The sequence below is a fragment of the Pelobates fuscus genome, chromosome 3 (assembly GCF_036172605.1).
Source record: "Pelobates fuscus isolate aPelFus1 chromosome 3, aPelFus1.pri, whole genome shotgun sequence".
NCBI lineage: Eukaryota > Metazoa > Chordata > Amphibia > Anura > Pelobatidae > Pelobates > Pelobates fuscus.
Genome location: NC_086319.1, coordinates 9,484,918 through 9,506,032, shown reverse-complemented (window position 1 = coordinate 9,506,032; position 21,115 = coordinate 9,484,918). Strand labels below are relative to the sequence as shown.

At 47.4% G+C, this 21,115-nt stretch overlaps 1 protein-coding gene across 1 annotated transcript in view; it reads left to right on the top strand.

Moving 5' to 3' along the window:
- LOC134601580 (serine protease FAM111A-like) overlaps positions 1-21,115 on the top strand; it is a 75,755-nt gene that overhangs the window by 30,338 nt on the left and 24,302 nt on the right. The gene's annotated exons all lie outside the window — the stretch shown is intronic.

Below are 21,115 nucleotides of genomic sequence, written 5' to 3'. Positions count from 1 at the left end.
AGAAACACAGGACCAGAGGACAGAAACACAGGACCAGAAGCAGGAACACAGGACCAGAGGACACGGGAACACAGGACCAGAGGACAGAAACACAGGACCAGAGGACAGAAACACAGGACCAGAGGACAGAAACACAGGACCAGAAGCAGGAACACAGGACCAGAGGACAGAAACACAGGACCAGAGGACAGAAACACAGGACCAGAGGACAGAAACACAGGACCAGAGGACAGAAACACAGGACCAGAAGCAGGAACACAGGACCAGAGGACAGAAACACAGGACCAGAGGACACGGGAACACAGGACCAGAGGACAGAAACACAGGACCAGAAGCAGGAACACAAGACCAGAGGACAGAAACACAGGACCAGAAGCAGGAACACAGGACCAGAGGACAGAAACACAGGACCAGAGGACAGGAACACAGGAACACAGGACCAGAGGACAGGACCAGAGGAGAGGAACACAGGAAAACAGGACCAGAGGACAGGAACACATGACCAGAGGACAGGAACACAGGAAAACAGGACCAGAGGACAGGAACACATGACCAGAGGACACGGGAACACAGGACCAGAGGATGCAGGATACAAGATCAAAGAGTGCAGGGTCAGAGTCACAAGATACTGGAATCTGACAAAGACTATAAAGGTGCTTAACAAGGGCCAACTGAAGTGCTAAATGAAAAGAAATTAGGAATAGTGCCACACAGGGAGAGTGGTGAATAAAGGTACTGCACAAAGGCATATCTACTAAGGAGTGAACTGTGACAGGCGATACCATATGCCTTTGTCAAGAGCTGACTGTGGACTGCACGCGCCACTTTTTAAACCTAGTAGATCACGCCCATTGGAGCTGTGACGTCAGAAGACACTCGCAAGTATTATCCATAGGGGGCCGTGTTTCAGTTTGGTAAGTGGCGTGTGTTGGGTTCGGCAAGGGAAAGAAAATTAACTCCCGAAATGCCGAAGTTGTAGAAGGGAACTGTAACGGATCACCTGGCACCCCGACTGGGTACCTCCGTTAATGGATGCTCCTAGCGCTTCCTGAGGACTCCAAGCACTCTGGCAGACACCACAATCACCGAATCCGAGAAACCTTTTAAATTCTCCCAAGCATATGAATACTGTAGACCATTGAATAGGAACCATACGAATAGGCTTGTACTCCTAGCAGTCAACTGGAACAGCATGCAATAAATCCTTCCCCCAATAATGAGACGACACATCACTTTGAGGGTAAAACAGGAACTCTCGACTGTCTCATCCAGCCTGGCTTTTATTACAATAATACACATACAGGCCACACCCAGGGGGAGGCATAAAATAACCAATCACATACATGGTTCAGCCCACACATCCCCTCCCCTCAGATAACATTAAACCCAATTATCCGGTACACTTTTCCAGCCAAGTTCTGGATGTACCCCAAAAACAGGGGGTACACCTTTAAATCCAGCATCGCTGGATAGCCCTTATTCAGAGGGACAACATATTCAAAATTCAAGTCATTCGGATGAACGGTTCGTGAGATATGGGGTTCCAAAGATTTGACCGACCGCATGGGTAAAGTATCCGAAAACAGTTCCATGCATTTTGGCCCTGCGGTCGGTCACAAACAAGGGAATGAAAACAGGCGAATTGCCTGTGTTATAGAGCCTGGAGAGGGTTTGAATGAATTCCCTTGTTTGTGGTAATCTTTCTACCGAACGGCGGGTCATTCGGTAGTTTCCATACGAATTTCTGGAAGTATGGAGGTCTCAGCGGTGTTTGCCTAGTCAAGTGTCCGATTTTAGTTCCAGACACTCGACGGCAAAACACCGCTGTTCGGTAGTTTAAGATGGCCGCCGCCACGTGTTTGTTTCCCGAATGGCGGCCACCCAGAGGACAAAGAATACATTACACTGATTGCCAATTACCCGTTTGCAACATTGTTGCAAACTGTAATTGGAGGCACACTTATTCCTGGGTGGTCTGGTTGTTCGGTAGTTTCACTCAGTATAATGAATGGAGTGATTCTACCGAACAATCAGTTGAATGCTGCATACATATCCCAGGTTAAACTTAACACACAAATACACATATAATATTACAGGCAGTACACTAGAATATGTAGCACAGTCTTAAAGGGACAGTAGTCCCAAAAGTCCCAATATGTCCATAGATGCTGTTAAAAGGGCCAGTAGCAGCAATATACAGTACAATATGCCCAAAATAACCCAGGGGCCATAGTCAGTAGGTAGGAGGCTAGCAAACAGGCTTCTCCAGGGCCCAGTGGCGAGGTTGGTTTCGCCACAGGAACAAACCTTCCAATACCCTCAATGGGGATTATTGAATAGGTATATATTAGTTACAGAGAGAAATTGTTTGATCATTAAAAAGATATACAGAGATGTAATATTGTACAGTAATACCAAAGGTGTAGTTCAGCTATTAGTCTATATTTAGACCTAATAGTGTATTGAAATTATCGGACTGGCATGATTGTATGAGTGTCAGTCTAGTGAAAGCTAAATCCGGTCACATTAAATCCTAGATTGGAACACATAGTATAAAATTAGGTGTTTGAAATTGGAACATTGTGAATTACCATGTTATCCTAAAGCTTATTAAAGCTGAATAACAATCTTTGAGTTGTTGTATTGTTTAGTTGACAATGATAATTATATAGAGATGTAGTCCTAAAGTTGACAAAAAAGTCTGTTAATGTATTATTGTTTTTGTTTTTTTTTATTCTCTTTTTATTATTGAATTTATCACCATAATTTAATTGTACAAAAATGTATATACAAATTCATATTCATACACATAAACACTTAGACAGGAAAAAAAAAAAAAAGACAAGAACACAAAACAACCCACCCCCCCACGAGAGCTCTTCATACTTCCAACTTTTACTTCTTATTTCAAATGGTATCTGTAACGGATCACCTGGCACCCCGACTCGGTACCTCCGTTAAAGGATGCTCCTAGTGCTTCCTGAGGACTCCAAGCACTCTGGCAGACACCACAATCACCAAATCCGAGAAACCTTTTAATTTCTCCCAAGCATATGAATGCTGTAGACCATTGAATAGGAACCATACGAATAGGCTTGTACTCCTAGCAGTCAACTGGAACAGCATGCAATAAATCCTTCCCCCCAATAATGAGACGACACATCACTTTGAGGGTTAAACAGGAACTCTGGACTGGCTCATCCAGCCTGGCTTTTATTCACAAACAGGTACATACAGGACACTCCCAGGGGGAGGATGAAATTGACCAATCACATGGATGTACCTCCCACACCTTTCCTCCCCTTAGATTAACACTTAACCCAATTATACAGTACACACTTTTCCCCAATTCCTGGATGTACCCCAAATACATATGATACACCCCTAAAACAGGTATCCCCTGATAGCCCTGATCTGGGTGAGCAACATACTCAAAAATCACCCAGATCGGACCAGGGGTTCGGGAGTTATGAGCAGGCAAAGTTTTGACCGACCGCATGGGTAAAGTATCCGAAAACAGTTCCATGCATTTTGGCCCTGCGGTCGGTCACAAACAAGGGAATGAAAACAGGCGAATTGCCTGTGTTATAGAGCCTGGAGAGGGTTTGAATGAATTCCCTTGTTTGAGGGGTTCTTTCTACCGAACGGTGGGCCATTCGGTAGTTTCTATACGAAATCCTGGAAGTCTGGAGGTCTCAGCGGTGCTTGCCTAGTCGAGTGTCCGTTTTCAGTTCCAGACACTCGACGGCAAAACACCGCCGCCGCCGCCACGTGTTCGGCTCCCGAATGGCGGCCACCCAGAGGACACAGACCACACTGCACTGATTGCCAATTACCCGTTTGCAACATTGTTGCAAACGGTAATTGGAGGCACACTCATTCCTGGGTGGTCTGGTTGTTCGGTAGTTTCACTCAATATACTGAATGGAGTGATTCTACCGAACAATCAGTTGAATGCTGCATACAAATCACCCAGGATAAACTTAACATATAAATACATATATAATATTGCAGGCAGTACACTAGAGTATGCTTCACAGTCTTAAAGGGACAGTAGTCCCAAAAGTCCCAATGTGTCCATAGATGCTGTTAAAAGGGCCAGTAGCAGCAATATACAGTATAACAAGCCCAAATATAAATCTTTAAATGTACCAGTTTTCCAGGGGCCATAGTCAGCGGGTAAGAGGCAGGCAGCCAGGCCCCTCCAATGCCCAGTGGCGAGGTGGGTTCCGCCACAGTATCAATATTACATTTGTAGTAATCTTTTTTTCCCAGTTTGCCCATAGGCTCAAGTTATCATTCAGAAACTTGCAGTGATCCTTCTCCATTTTAATTTGGTAAATCAACTGTATTGTTATTAATTTAATGTTAAATGCGGTATCTCCCTTCCAGTTCCTTGCTATTATTATTTTACAGGCTGTTAAACAATGAATAATTAAGAATTGATTTATTTTATTTAATTTTGCCCATTGGTAGTGTAATAGCATTGTTTCAGGTTTTAGGAATATTTTTACTCCACACAGTGTATGGATGATAAATTGAGCCCACTGCCATATAACGATCACTTGTTTACATGACCACCACATGTGGATATAATTTCCTTTTCCCTCTCTACACTTCCAGCACTTTGTGTCCATGGATGTATCAAATTTAGCTATTTTAGTTGGCGTCATATACCATTGATAGGCCAACTTGAAGTGTGTTTCTATCAATGTAAAGGAGTGGACATATTTATTAATTTTTTGTAAAGTAGCTAACCATTCATTTATTTCTATATTTATTTTTAATTCAGTGTTCCATTTTTTAATAGCACTGGATAAGACTGAATCATTCATTGGGTCTAACATTCTAACACAACTAGAGAACAGCTGCTTTGTTTTATTCTGGTATAATATTGATTTTAAGATATCATACATCTTACCCATTGTTACTAACTCAACTTTCTCCAAAAAGTGTTTTACCCTGAGGTAAGTATATACATCTTTAGCAGAGAGCTTAAACTCCTCTATCAACGTTTTATAGGGTTTGATTTTACCGTCTTTGGTCAGATCTTTTAAAGTACTTATTCCTTTTTCCTTCCATACTTTTAAGGAAATATTCTCCATGTTTAATTCAATTATATCTAAGTTTTGAAAATCAAATATTTTATCAACTAAATCAATTTTTTTCCTTATTTTTTGCCATATTGGAGTAATCTGTCCTAAGATGTATGATCTGGATAAATTGCATTTTTTTATTTTCCAGACTAAGTCTAGAGGATCTCTTAATTGGCTAGATTCCACTTCTGACCACCACCATACTTCCTCTTTATTTTGTTTTATCTGACCAGCCGTAACGTGCATAATAATCCCAGCTCCATAATATTTCCTTATATTTGGATATCCTAAGCCTCCCTTCTTTATTCCTCTTGATTGTACTTCGTTTTTAATTCAGTTTTTTTTCCCTCGCCATCAGTGGTGTATCTTGGTTTTGTGCTGCCCTAGGCAGGACAAAACTCAGACACCCCCCCCGCGCGCGCGCGCCACCCCCACCCATCCCTTCCCCCCTGCCCCGCCTTCTAAATACACACACATTCACTGACAGATACGCATACACTAGCTAACAGACACACACAGTCGGACACACACACACACACACACAGTCGGACACACACACACTAACAGACACACACAGTGAGACACACACTAACAAACACACACAGTCGGACACACACACTAACAAACACACACAGTCGGACACACACACTAACGGACACACACAGTGAGACACACACACTAACAAACACACACAGTCGGACACACACACACACTAACAGACACACACAGTGAGACACACACTAACAAACACACAGTCGGACACACACACTAACAAACACACACACAGTCGGACACACACAGTCGGACACACACAGTGAGACACACACACTAACAAACACACACAGTCTGACACACACACTAAAAAACACACACAGTCGGACACACACTTACAAACACACACAGTCAGACACACACACAGTGAGACACACACACTAACAGACACACACAGTGAGACACACACTAACAAACACACAGTCTGACACACACACTAACAAACACACACAGTCGGACACACACTTACAAACACACACTAACAGACACACACACTAACAGACACACAGTCAGACACACACACAGTCACAGACACACAGTCACAGACACACAGTCACACTAACAGACACACAGTCACACTAACAGACACACACACACTAACAGACACACACACACTAACACACACACTAACAGACACACACAGTCAGAGACACACACACACACTCACATTAACACATTTTATTTTATTTTTTATTTACTCCCCCCCCCCCTACCTTTGGGAATGCTGGGGGTGGGGGGGTTCTCCCATTCCCTGGTGGTCCAGTGGCTGCAGGACGGCACTGGCGGGCAGGCTGGGCGGCCGGCGAGGGAGCTCTTCCCCTGAGCTCTCTGCTCAGCTCCCTCGCGCGCCGCCCGCAGAGTGAGGCTGGGAGGCGGAGCCGGAATATGACGTCTTTTTCCGGCTCCCAGTCTCACTCTGCGGGCGGCGCGCGAGGGAGCTGAGCAGAGAGCTCAGGGGAAGAGCTCCCTCGCCGGCCGCCCAGCAACCAGCCCAGCTTGGGCATTTGGGGGCGGCGTTTTTTGCCGCCCCCTGGAAAATGCCGCCCAAGGCAAATGCCTTGTTTGCCTTGCGGCTAATACGCCCCTGCTCGCCATACAAAGTTAGAAAAAGAGTTGTTAATCATTGTTAACCATGCATTCGGGATTTATAATGGGAGCATTCTAAACATATAAATCCATTTTGGCAAAACGTATGATTTCAAAATATTTATTCTTCCTCCCCAAGATACTTCTAATTTTCTCCATTCTTTCAGATTCTTATTAGTTTCTTTTAGGAGATCCATAAAGTTTATTCGCATAAAGTTTTCTACTTTTTTGCTAATTTTGAGGTATGGGAACGTTTTAGCTTTAGTAAAATTGTATGTTTCTTGATAGGAATCTATTTCTTGATTCGACATATTGATATATATATAGCGATTGATTTTGTTTTATTTAATTTGTAATTTGATACTGCACTGTATATTTCAATTTCTGACATTGCATTTGGTATTGATGTTGACGGATTACTTAAAAATAGAATAGTATCATCAGCGTAAAGAGATATTTTCAGTTCTTTCTGACTTGCTATGAATCCCTTAATATTTTCGTTGTTTCTAATTCTGTTAGCTAAAACCTCTATAGTTAATATAAACAGTAAAGGGGACAACGGGCAGCCTTGTCTGGTCCCGTTGTTCAATTTAAACCAGTCTGAGCATATGCCAGGGCCAATTGTTCTCGCCGTTGGATCTTTATATTAAGCTAAAATTGCCTCAAGCAACCATCCCTGTATGCCTAGTTCTTCTAAAGTAAACTTCATAAAGTCCCAGCTTACCCTGTCAAAGGCTTTCTCAGCAGCTAAAGACAGGATCAGCATGGGACTTTCTTTACATTGTGATATATCTAGTGCATCTATCAAGCGTCTAATATTGCTGCCTGACATTCTGTCTGAGATAAAACCTGTTTGATCAGGATGGATTAGTTGTTTCGTAACTTCTTTTAATCTGCTAGCAATAATCACAGAAAATATCTTAATATCTACATTTATTGGTGATATTGGGCGATAACTCTGAACTTTAGTTGGATCTTTCCCTGGTTTCAGTATAGGTAGAATGTTTGCTTTAAGCATTTCTTCTGGGAATCTGCCTGTTACGGACCGTTTCAGCATAAAAGGGGAAAAATCCGTTTAGGCGATAATCCCCTTTTCACAGACAGGCACAGCTACTGTAAAAGCACCAAAACTCACGAATTGGATATAGGTGAATGCACCAAACTCCCGAACTGCATACTAGGGAATAAGGTAGCACTCCAAACTCCCGAACTGGAACCTCACGAATTGCTGCTAGCAGACGAACAGGAAAAGCTCCCAAGCGGCTTACACTCCTGGCAGTCAGTCCCTATCAGCATACAGTGAATCCCCCCAAGAACGAGAAAAGGCTCCGTGTTGAGGGTCAAGCAGTGGTCTGTTTATTCAGGGCTACCTGCCCCTGTATTTATGCAGGTCTCCCACCTGGTGGACACTCCCCTAGGGGACCAGATGGAAGACTGAAACAGCAGACAGACATGTATCATTTTCGTACACACAGCCACAATACTGTCCCATAATGCATCTTGGTTTCCTCCTCTCTGTCCTGGAGATAATTAATGAAGTAATTCAATTATCTCCCAGGACAAAGGCCAGACTCCATTATGCACATGGTGACACAGAAACAGACTATCACTTTAAAATACATACAGACACATTTTATACATAAAACACAGACATGTAACATATCCCCAGATAGCTCAGGTCTGGGTGCACATTATTAGGTGAATGGCACCCAGACCACACAAATAAATTTTAATTGCCATGGAGCCAAAGTCTTTAATTATACGAACAGGCTCCATGGCAGGCTATCTGGGTTACTACAGTTCACATAAAACAAACTACCGAATTTCCCTGCATTCACCAAATCCATACGAATTAGAACCAGGGGCTGGAGGTTCAGCGGTGCCTGCACGTAAAAGTGTCCGATTTTGGTGCATGAAAGCCGGGCAGAAAAGCGCTGGCTGCCCGGGGAGCTCCAGAACACCGCCACCTAGCGGCCGCAAAGTGTAACAGCAGGCACAAAGTTAACAAGCAATTAAGCTGCGGTTAACCGCAGCTTCAGGGAGGTAAATTGGCAGCACACTCCAGCTTCTGGGTGGCCAATTAACAACGCCGGCCGGCTTCCCACGGCTCTGGGGAGGTTGGTGAACGGCTGTTTGTTCGGTAGATGAAATCTACCGAACTGCTGTGCAGAAAGGGAGAAATAAATACTTCTGCACAGTAAAATTAACCCTTTAGCTGCCAGTCCATAATCCAAAGGCAGCAGGCGGGCAACCAGGCTCCTCCAATACAATGTGTCGAGATTGGTTTCGTCACATCTCTCCCCCTTTCCAAAAAGACTAACAGGGTACCTGACCTCTTGCCGGTCAGTACCCTTGTTAGTCCAGCAGCCCACCACAAAGCAGAAAAAACAGTACAGCCCACCCACAATAAATGGTTACTACACCTGGGTAGAGGAGAATCTTGACCATGTCCAGGTGCCTCACCACGGCTGTGTAGGGGACCGGTAGGCTGCCTTGGTGGGTTGCTGAGTGGGCAGAGACCAGCGGTACTCTGTCCTGGTGCCAGCACTACCACCGGAGTAGTCTGGTTGGAGCCTGGTTGCTGGAGACGGACTGTCTCCCCCTTGGATACACAGCTCTGTCGTGGGGGGGTAGGACCGACCGTCCCTATCCCCTGTGTGGTGAGTGCAGAGACCACGGTCCCATCTGCACCGGTGGGGGGTTTACAGTCTCCCCCTGGTACATTAAGCTGCCGCTGGGGAGAGGGGGTAACAAGCTCCTCTCCCGATATAACACTCTGCCCATTAATGATCCGCTGCTGGGGAGAGGTGGTAACAATCTCCTCTCCCATACATACTTCCAGTCTTTGCGGAGGGAGACCGACTGTCTCTCCTCCCAATACAGAGTCCTGCTGCTGGGGAAAGGAGGCTGGGCTCTCTATTCCCTGCTGGATACTCGGCCGCTGGGGACTGGAGACTGGGCTCCCAATTCCCGGCAAATAACACTGCCGCTGGAGAATGGAGACTGGGCTCCCAATTCCCGGCACATCACACTGCCGCTGGGGAATGGAGACTGGGCTCCCAATTCCCAAAAAATCACGCTGCCGCTGGGGAGGGAGGACACTGCTCTCCTCTCCCTGTATTTCCCACTGCCTTCCTGGCATACCACTCTGCTGCTGGGGGGCAGGAACAACCACCTCTGCCCCCTGTAACTCAGCCTGCCGCTGGGGAGGGAGGACACTGCTCTCCTCTACCTGTACTTCACATTGCCCTCCTGGCATATCACTCTGCTGCTGGGGGGCAGGAACAACTACCTCTGCCCCCTGTAACTCAGCCTGCCGCTGGGGAGGGAGGAGGCTGCTCTCCTCTCCCTGCACTTCACATTGCCCTCCTGGCATATCACTCTGCTGCTGGGGGGCAGGAACAACTACCTCTGCCCCCTGTAACTCAGCCTGCCGCTGGGGAGGGAGGACACTGCTCTCCTCTCCCTGCACTTTACACTGCCGCTGGGGAATGGAGACTGGGCTCCCAATTCCCTGCAGGACCGGTGGAGAGACCTCGGTCCCATCTCCACTGGCCACCTGGGGTTCTTCCCAGTAAAACTGTACAATATCTTCCCAGCTGAAGGGGTCTGGATCTGGGTCTGCGCTTCCCTGCTGAGCCTTCTCACTGGAGTGGAACAGATTTTGGTAGCCCTGTTCCAGCTCCATCTCCCGGGTCACCAAGTGGACCAGGTCTTGCTCAATCTTATGAGTGTCGTCCCAGTCATACCTGCTCTCCCTCCACTCAAAGAGATCCTGGAACCGGGCTTGTGTAGCGCTCCCAAACTCAGGCTCTGCAAAAGTCTCCCATAACAAGCCAGGACCATCAAACTCGTCTCCCTCTGACTTGTAATGCTCGGCTGTCCAGGGCAGGTACTGAGCTTCATACCACCAGAGCGCCTGGTAGGCATCCTCCAGCCACATTTCCTGCCATACTAGGTGTTCCAATTCCCTCACCCATTCCTCCAGGGGCTGCTCTCCCAGGAAGGGCATCCGCAGGGCTACTCGCTTCTGCAACCGCTGCTCCTCCTTGGGGAATCTCCCGTCCTGCTGGTATTCCACCATACCCAGTGCCTGGTACCAGATGCCTTTGCGTACTGCATCTCGTTCGTGCATGTCACCCTCATCGAACTCCACTGCTGGTTCCATGCTGGTGCTGTCAGGGTCGCTGTACTGAGACATGTGTTGCCCTCAAATTGTAAAATCCAGAGCGATGGTGTCTCCTGTAGCTGTCCTTCTGGCTGTAGGAACGATCCCGCCGCTTGCCACCAATTGTTACGGACCGTTTCAGCATAAAAGGGGAAAAATCCGTTTAGGCGATAATCCCCTTTTCACAGACAGGCACAGCTACTGTAAAAGCACCAAAACTCACGAATTGGATATAGGTGAATGCACCAAACTCCCGAACTGCATACTAGGGAATAAGGTAGCACTCCAAACTCCCGAACTGGAACCTCACGAATTGCTGCTAGCAGACGAACAGGAAAAGCTCCCAAGCGGCTTACACTCCTGGCAGTCAGTCCCTATCAGCATACAGTGAATCCCCCCAAGAACGAGACAAGGCTCCGTGTTGAGGGTCAAGCAGTGGTCTGTTTATTCAGGGCTACCTGCCCCTGTATTTATGCAGGTCTCCCACCTGGTGGACACTCCCCTAGGGGACCAGATGGAAGACTGAAACAGCAGACAGACATGTATCATTTTCGTACACACAGCCACAATACTGTCCCATAATGCATCTTGGTTTCCTCCTCTCTGTCCTGGAGATAATTAATGAAGTAATTCAATTATCTCCCAGGACAAAGGCCAGACTCCATTATGCACATGGTGACACAGAAACAGACTATCACTTTAAAATACATACAGACACATTTTATACACAAAACACAGACATGTAACATATCCCCAGATAGCTCAGGTCTGGGTGCACATTATTAGGTGAATGGCACCCAGACCACACAAATACATTTTAATTGCCATGGAGCCAAAGTCTTTAATTATACGAACAGGCTCCATGGCAGGCTATCTGGGTTACTACAGTTCACATAAAACAAACTACCGAATTTCCCTGCATTCACCAAATCCATACGAATTAGAACCAGGGGCTGGAGGTTCAGCGGTGCCTGCACGTAAAAGTGTCCGATTTTGGTGCATGAAAGCCGGGCAGAAAAGCGCTGGCTGCCCGGGGAGCTCCAGAACACCGCCACCTAGCGGCCGCAAAGTGTAACAGCAGGCACAAAGTTAACAAGCAATTAAGCTGCGGTTAACCGCAGCTTCAGGGAGGTAAATTGGCAGCACACTCCAGCTTCTGGGTGGCCAATTAACAACGCCGGCCGGCTTCCCACGGCTCTGGGGAGGTTGGTGAACGGCTGTTTGTTCGGTAGATGAAATCTACCGAACTGCTGTGCAGAAAGGGAGAAATAAATACTTCTGCACAGTAAAATTAACCCTTTAGCTGCCAGTCCATAATCCAAAGGCAGCAGGCGGGCAACCAGGCTCCTCCAATACAATGTGTCGAGATTGGTTTCGTCACATCTCTCCCCCTTTCCAAAAAGACTAACAGGGTACCTGACCTCTTGCCGGTCAGTGCCCTTGTTAGTCCAGCAGCCCACCACAAAGCAGAAAAAACAGTACAGCCCACCCACAATAAATGGTTACTACACCTGGGTAGAGGAGAATCTTGACCATGTCCAGGTGCCTCACCACGGCTGTGTAGGGGACCGGTAGGCTGCCTTGGTGGGTTGCTGAGTGGGCAGAGACCAGCGGTACTCTGTCCTGGTGCCAGCACTACCACCGGAGTAGTCTGGTTGGAGCCTGGTTGCTGGAGACGGACTGTCTCCCCCTTGGATACACAGCTCTGTCGTGGGGGGGTAGGACCGACCGTCCCTATCCCCTGTGTGGTGAGTGCAGAGACCACGGTCCCATCTGCACCGGTGGGGGGTTTACAGTCTCCCCCTGGTACATTAAGCTGCCGCTGGGGAGAGGGGGTAACAAGCTCCTCTCCCGATATAACACTCTGCCCATTAATGATCCGCTGCTGGGGAGAGGTGGTAACAATCTCCTCTCCCATACATACTTCCAGTCTTTGCGGAGGGAGACCGACTGTCTCTCCTCCCAATACAGAGTCCTGCTGCTGGGGAAAGGAGGCTGGGCTCTCTATTCCCTGCTGGATACTCGGCCGCTGGGGACTGGAGACTGGGCTCCCAATTCCCGGCAAATAACACTGCCGCTGGAGAATGGAGACTGGGCTCCCAATTCCCGGCACATCACACTGCCGCTGGGGAATGGAGACTGGGCTCCCAATTCCCAAAAAATCACGCTGCCGCTGGGGAGGGAGGACACTGCTCTCCTCTCCCTGTATTTCCCACTGCCTTCCTGGCATACCACTCTGCTGCTGGGGGGCAGGAACAACTACCTCTGCCCCCTGTAACTCAGCCTGCCGCTGGGGAGGGAGGACACTGCTCTCCTCTACCTGTACTTCACATTGCCCTCCTGGCATATCACTCTGCTGCTGGGGGGCAGGAACAACTACCTCTGCCCCCTGTAACTCAGCCTGCCGCTGGGGAGGGAGGAGGCTGCTCTCCTCTCCCTGCACTTCACATTGCCCTCCTGGCATATCACTCTGCTGCTGGGGGGCAGGAACAACTACCTCTGCCCCCTGTAACTCAGCCTGCCGCTGGGGAGGGAGGACACTGCTCTCCTCTCCCTGCACTTTACACTGCCGCTGGGGAATGGAGACTGGGCTCCCAATTCCCTGCAGGACCGGTGGAGAGACCTCGGTCCCATCTCCACTGGCCACCTGGGGTTCTTCCCAGTAAAACTGTACAATATCTTCCCAGCTGAAGGGGTCTGGATCTGGGTCTGCGCTTCCCTGCTGAGCCTTCTCACTGGAGTGGAACAGATTTTGGTAGCCCTGTTCCAGCTCCATCTCCCGGGTCACCAAGTGGACCAGGTCTTGCTCAATCTTATGAGTGTCGTCCCAGTCATACCTGCTCTCCCTCCACTCAAAGAGATCCTGGAACCGGGCTTGTGTAGCGCTCCCAAACTCAGGCTCTGCAAAAGTCTCCCATAACAAGCCAGGACCATCAAACTCGTCTCCCTCTGACTTGTAATGCTCGGCTGTCCAGGGCAGGTACTGAGCTTCATACCACCAGAGCGCCTGGTAGGCATCCTCCAGCCACATTTCCTGCCATACTAGGTGTTCCAATTCCCTCACCCATTCCTCCAGGGGCTGCTCTCCCAGGAAGGGCATCCGCAGGGCTACTCGCTTCTGCAACCGCTGCTCCTCCTTGGGGAATCTCCCGTCCTGCTGGTATTCCACCATACCCAGTGCCTGGTACCAGATGCCTTTGCGTACTGCATCTCGTTCGTGCATGTCACCCTCATCGAACTCCACTGCTGGTTCCATGCTGGTGCTGTCAGGGTCGCTGTACTGAGACATGTGTTGCCCTCAAATTGTAAAATCCAGAGCGATGGTGTCTCCTGTAGCTGTCCTTCTGGCTGTAGGAACGATCCCGCCGCTTGCCACCAATTGTTACGGACCGTTTCAGCATAAAAGGGGAAAAATCCGTTTAGGCGATAATCCCCTTTTCACAGACAGGCACAGCTACTGTAAAAGCACCAAAACTCACGAATTGGATATAGGTGAATGCACCAAACTCCCGAACTGCATACTAGGGAATAAGGTAGCACTCCAAACTCCCGAACTGGAACCTCACGAATTGCTGCTAGCAGACGAACAGGAAAAGCTCCCAAGCGGCTTACACTCCTGGCAGTCAGTCCCTATCAGCATACAGTGAATCCCCCCAAGAACGAGACAAGGCTCCGTGTTGAGGGTCAAGCAGTGGTCTGTTTATTCAGGGCTACCTGCCCCTGTATTTATGCAGGTCTCCCACCTGGTGGACACTCCCCTAGGGGACCAGATGGAAGACTGAAACAGCAGACAGACATGTATCATTTTCGTACACACAGCCACAATACTGTCCCATAATGCATCTTGGTTTCCTCCTCTCTGTCCTGGAGATAATTAATGAAGTAATTCAATTATCTCCCAGGACAAAGGCCAGACTCCATTATGCACATGGTGACACAGAAACAGACTATCACTTTAAAATACATACAGACACATTTTATACACAAAACACAGACATGTAACATATCCCCAGATAGCTCAGGTCTGGGCGCACATTATTAGGTGAATGGCACCCAGACCACACAAATACATTTTAATTGCCATGGAGCCAAAGTCTTTAATTATACGAACAGGCTCCATGGCAGGCTATCTGGGTTACTACAGTTCACATAAAACAAACTACCGAATTTCCCTGCATTCACCAAATCCATACGAATTAGAACCAGGGGCTGGAGGTTCAGCGGTGCCTGCACGTAAAAGTGTCCGATTTTGGTGCATGAAAGCCGGGCAGAAAAGCGCTGGCTGCCCGGGGAGCTCCAGAACACCGCCACCTAGCGGCCGCAAAGTGTAACAGCAGGCACAAAGTTAACAAGCAATTAAGCTGCGGTTAACCGCAGCTTCAGGGAGGTAAATTGGCAGCACACTCCAGCTTCTGGGTGGCCAATTAACAACGCCGGCCGGCTTCCCACGGCTCTGGGGAGGTTGGTGAACGGCTGTTTGTTCGGTAGATGAAATCTACCGAACTGCTGTGCAGAAAGGGAGAAATAAATACTTCTGCACAGTAAAATTAACCCTTTAGCTGCCAGTCCATAATCCAAAGGCAGCAGGCGGGCAACCAGGCTCCTCCAATACAATGTGTCGAGATTGGTTTCGTCACATCTCTCCCCCTTTCCAAAAAGACTAACAGGGTACCTGACCTCTTGCCGGTCAGTGCCCTTGTTAGTCCAGCAGCCCACCACAAAGCAGAAAAAACAGTACAGCCCACCCACAATAAATGGTTACTACACCTGGGTAGAGGAGAATCTTGACCATGTCCAGGTGCCTCACCACGGCTGTGTAGGGGACCGGTAGGCTGCCTTGGTGGGTTGCTGAGTGGGCAGAGACCAGCGGTACTCTGTCCTGGTGCCAGCACTACCACCGGAGTAGTCTGGTTGGAGCCTGGTTGCTGGAGACGGACTGTCTCCCCCTTGGATACACAGCTCTGTCGTGGGGGGGTAGGACCGACCGTCCCTATCCCCTGTGTGGTGAGTGCAGAGACCACGGTCCCATCTGCACCGGTGGGGGGTTTACAGTCTCCCCCTGGTACATTAAGCTGCCGCTGGGGAGAGGGGGTAACAAGCTCCTCTCCCGATATAACACTCTGCCCATTAATGATCCGCTGCTGGGGAGAGGTGGTAACAATCTCCTCTCCCATACATACTTCCAGTCTTTGCGGAGGGAGACCGACTGTCTCTCCTCCCAATACAGAGTCCTGCTGCTGGGGAAAGGAGGCTGGGCTCTCTATTCCCTGCTGGATACTCGGCCGCTGGGGACTGGAGACTGGGCTCCCAATTCCCGGCAAATAACACTGCCGCTGGAGAATGGAGACTGGGCTCCCAATTCCCGGCACATCACACTGCCGCTGGGGAATGGAGACTGGGCTCCCAATTCCCAAAAAATCACGCTGCCGCTGGGGAGGGAGGACACTGCTCTCCTCTCCCTGTATTTCCCACTGCCTTCCTGGCATACCACTCTGCTGCTGGGGGGCAGGAACAACTACCTCTGCCCCCTGTAACTCAGCCTGCCGCTGGGGAGGGAGGACACTGCTCTCCTCTACCTGTACTTCACATTGCCCTCCTGGCATATCACTCTGCTGCTGGGGGGCAGGAACAACTACCTCTGCCCCCTGTAACTCAGCCTGCCGCTGGGGAGGGAGGAGGCTGCTCTCCTCTCCCTGCACTTCACATTGCCCTCCTGGCATATCACTCTGCTGCTGGGGGGCAGGAACAACTACCTCTGCCCCCTGTAACTCAGCCTGCCGCTGGGGAGGGAGGACACTGCTCTCCTCTCCCTGCACTTTACACTGCCGCTGGGGAATGGAGACTGGGCTCCCAATTCCCTGCAGGACCGGTGGAGAGACCTCGGTCCCATCTCCACTGGCCACCTGGGGTTCTTCCCAGTAAAACTGTACAATATCTTCCCAGCTGAAGGGGTCTGGATCTGGGTCTGCGCTTCCCTGCTGAGCCTTCTCACTGGAGTGGAACAGATTTTGGTAGCCCTGTTCCAGCTCCATCTCCCGGGTCACCAAGTGGACCAGGTCTTGCTCAATCTTATGAGTGTCGTCCCAGTCATACCTGCTCTCCCTCCACTCAAAGAGATCCTGGAACCGGGCTTGTGTAGCGCTCCCAAACTCAGGCTCTGCAAAAGTCTCCCATAACAAGCCAGGACCATCAAACTCGTCTCCCTCTGACTTGTAATGCTCGGCTGTCCAGGGCAGGTACTGAGCTTCATACCACCAGAGCGCCTGGTAGGCATCCTCCAGCCACATTTCCTGCCATACTAGGTGTTCCAATTCCCTCACCCATTCCTCCAGGGGCTGCTCTCCCAGGAAGGGCATCCGCAGGGCTACTCGCTTCTGCAACCGCTGCTCCTCCTTGGGGAATCTCCCGTCCTGCTGGTATTCCACCATACCCAGTGCCTGGTACCAGATGCCTTTGCGTACTGCATCTCGTTCGTGCATGTCACCCTCATCGAACTCCACTGCTGGTTCCATGCTGGTGCTGTCAGGGTCGCTGTACTGAGACATGTGTTGCCCTCAAATTGTAAAATCCAGAGCGATGGTGTCTCCTGTAGCTGTCCTTCTGGCTGTAGGAACGATCCCGCCGCTTGCCACCAATTGTTACGGACCGTTTCAGCATAAAAGGGGAAAAATCCGTTTAGGCGATAATCCCCTTTTCACAGACAGGCACAGCTACTGTAAAAGCACCAAAACTCACGAATTGGATATAGGTGAATGCACCAAACTCCCGAACTGCATACTAGGGAATAAGGTAGCACTCCAAACTCCCGAACTGGAACCTCACGAATTGCTGCTAGCAGACGAACAGGAAAAGCTCCCAAGCGGCTTACACTCCTGGCAGTCAGTCCCTATCAGCATACAGTGAATCCCCCCAAGAACGAGACAAGGCTCCGTGTTGAGGGTCAAGCAGTGGTCTGTTTATTCAGGGCTACCTGCCCCTGTATTTATGCAGGTCTCCCACCTGGTGGACACTCCCCTAGGGGACCAGATGGAAGACTGAAACAGCAGACAGACATGTATCATTTTCGTACACACAGCCACAATACTGTCCCATAATGCATCTTGGTTTCCTCCTCTCTGTCCTGGAGATAATTAATGAAGTAATTCAATTATCTCCCAGGACAAAGGCCAGACTCCATTATGCACATGGTGACACAGAAACAGACTATCACTTTAAAATACATACAGACACATTTTATACACAAAACACAGACATGTAACATATCCCCAGATAGCTCAGGTCTGGGTGCACATTATTAGGTGAATGGCACCCAGACCACACAAATACATTTTAATTGCCATGGAGCCAAAGTCTTTAATTATACGAACAGGCTCCATGGCAGGCTATCTGGGTTACTACAGTTCACATAAAACATAAACTACCGAATTCCCTGCATTCACCAAATCCATACGAATTAGAACCAGGGGCTGGAGGTTCAGCGGTGCCTGCACGTAAAAGTGTCCGATTTTGGTGCATGAAAGCCGGGCAGAAAAGCGCTGGCTGCCCGGGGAGCTCCAGAACAGCGCCACCTAGCGGCCGCAAAGTGTAACAGCAGGCACAAAGTTAACAAGCAATTAAGCTGCGGTTAACCGCAGCTTCAGGGAGGTAAATTGGCAGCACACTCCAGCTTCTGGGTGGCCAATTAACAACGCCGGCCGGCTTCCCACGGCTCTGAGGAGGTTGGTGAACGGCTGTTTGTTCGGTAGATGAAATCTACCGAACTGCTGTGCAGAAAGGGAGAAATAAATCCTTCTGCACAGTAAAATTAACCCTTTAGCTGCCGGTCCATAATCCAAAGGCAGCAGGCGGGCAACCAGGCTCCTCTAATACAATGTGGCAAGATTGGTTTCGTCACACTGCCCTTTTTAACTGCAATATTAAAAATATGTTTTAGGTGACCTATCAATTGGTGTTTCCTTATTTTATAGAATTTGTTCCCAAACCCATCCGGACCTGGAGTTTTATGAGTTTCTAATCTATCTATTATTAAATTAATCTCTTCTTCCGTGATTTCTTTGTTTAGATTATTTACTTGTGTTTCTGTTATTTTATTCAATTTTGCTGATTTAATATATTTTTTATTATTTCTGAAGGAGTAGTTACTGAATGACTATATAAGTTGGAATAATACTCATTAAATGCTTTCCTCTTTCTGTTCTGGAAAAAGGGAGATGGTATCATTAGTTATTATTTTATCAATCTTATTGGCTGTATTTCTTTTTTCAGCATATTCAACATTATTTTATCAGCTCTATTAGATTTATGATAATATTTAATTTTAAGTTTATGCATATTTATTCTGATTTTTTCATAAGTTTTTTCCTGTATCTCAGATTTGATGTTATATATTTTTAACTGATTTTCCTTGGATGGGTTTGTATTATTTTTCTTATTTAGATTATATAGTTCAATGTAAAGATCTTGTACATTTGCGCCTTTTTCTTTTTTCTTTAATTTGTTAAGCATTATACAGTGTCCCCTTATTACTGCTTTAAATGAACACCATAGAGTGTCGTTCTCCACTTGTCCATTATTTTTTTCTTCAAAATAACATATGGTCATTTTATCTATATAGTCTTTATATTCTTTATTTAATAATAATGATTCATCTAGCCTCCAGGTTGTATTCTTACTGCACTTTAATCTATTACTATTTAGTTCCAGGCACACACTATCATGATCTGACCATATTACTGGTTTGATCTCTATTCTATATATGCTTTCTATCAGTTTAGCATCTCCAAAGACCAGATCTATTCGCGAATACGAATTATGAGGCCAGGAGTAAAACGTGAATTCTTTCTCTGCAGGATTATTAAGTCAAATAGTGTCAAATAGTCCTTCTCTTTTCATCAAGTTGTTAAAAGTCATTGCATTTTTTAAGACTTGTTTGTCCCAAATGGTTTGTTTTTCAGAGAACTTGTCTAATAAGGGGTCTTGTATGCTGTTAAAGTCCCCTGCATATACCGTATTTATTCGAGTATAACGCGCACATTTTTTTACCGATTTTTAATTTAAAATTAGGGGTGCGCGTTATACTCGAATAAATATACCTCCCAGGACCGCCGGGCTCATTACAAGCCCGGCGGTCCTGGGGGGGGCGGGCAGCAAGCGTTTACTCACCTCCGTGCAGCTCCTCCAGCTTCCCAGTGTAAATCTCGCGAGACCCGCGGCCAGCTCTGACGTCGTCAGAGCTGGCCGCGGGTCTCGCGAGATTTACACTGGGAAGCTGGAGGAGCTGCACGGAGGTGAGTAAACGCTTGCAGCCCGCCCCCCCAGGACCGCCGGGCTTGTAATGAGCCCGGCGGTCGGTATTATCGAGCACCCACTCAAATATTTATTCGAGTATAACAAGCACCCTAATTTTAGATTAAAAATCGGTATAAAATTTTATACCGATTTTTAATCGAAAATTAGGGGTGCGCGTTATACACGTGTGCGCGTTATACTCGAATAAATACGGTACCTTAATTCCTACTCCTACTTTCTCAACCTTATTTAATACTTTTCTCAATAGACGTATGGGGTTTTTATTGGGCAGATTAACATTAATTAGGGTGAAGAGTTCATCATTAACTGTAGCTACTAGGATGATAAATCTCCCCTCTAAATCTATTTCCATAAATTGAATGTTTATTTTTAAATCTTTTGCAAAAAATATTGCAACTCCTTCCTTTTTTTCCCTCCTCTCTAGAGGAACAGATTTTTAAGGGAAAGGATCTGCTATTCCATCTTTTTTCATCCTGTTTGCGCCAGTGTGTCTCTTGGATCATAGCAATTTGAACATGTTCCTTTTTTAAATACTCTTGAAAAGCTTGTCTTTTTTGAGGGATATTTAAACCTTGAATATTTAACGTTATTATTTTAACCATTCTCATAAATTGTATTATTGTGAGCTATGTAGTTAAAATGGTTATATAAAATAGTCAGAAACACATAGTTTGAAAAATAACAAAATTCATCAAACACCCTCATGTTAGTTAAATAGAGAAATGGTTAGTTAAATAATCAGTATACAGATTGTCCTTGTAGAAGTAAGGGACAAATATCTGTAGATAAAGTGGTCCTTATCAAGATTGTAAGATCCAGGGTAACTCTTGATTTATATTTGAGTCAGGTATTACCCCTGAGGCTGTAGAGACATATATGTCATTAGATATAATGTGCTAAAGGA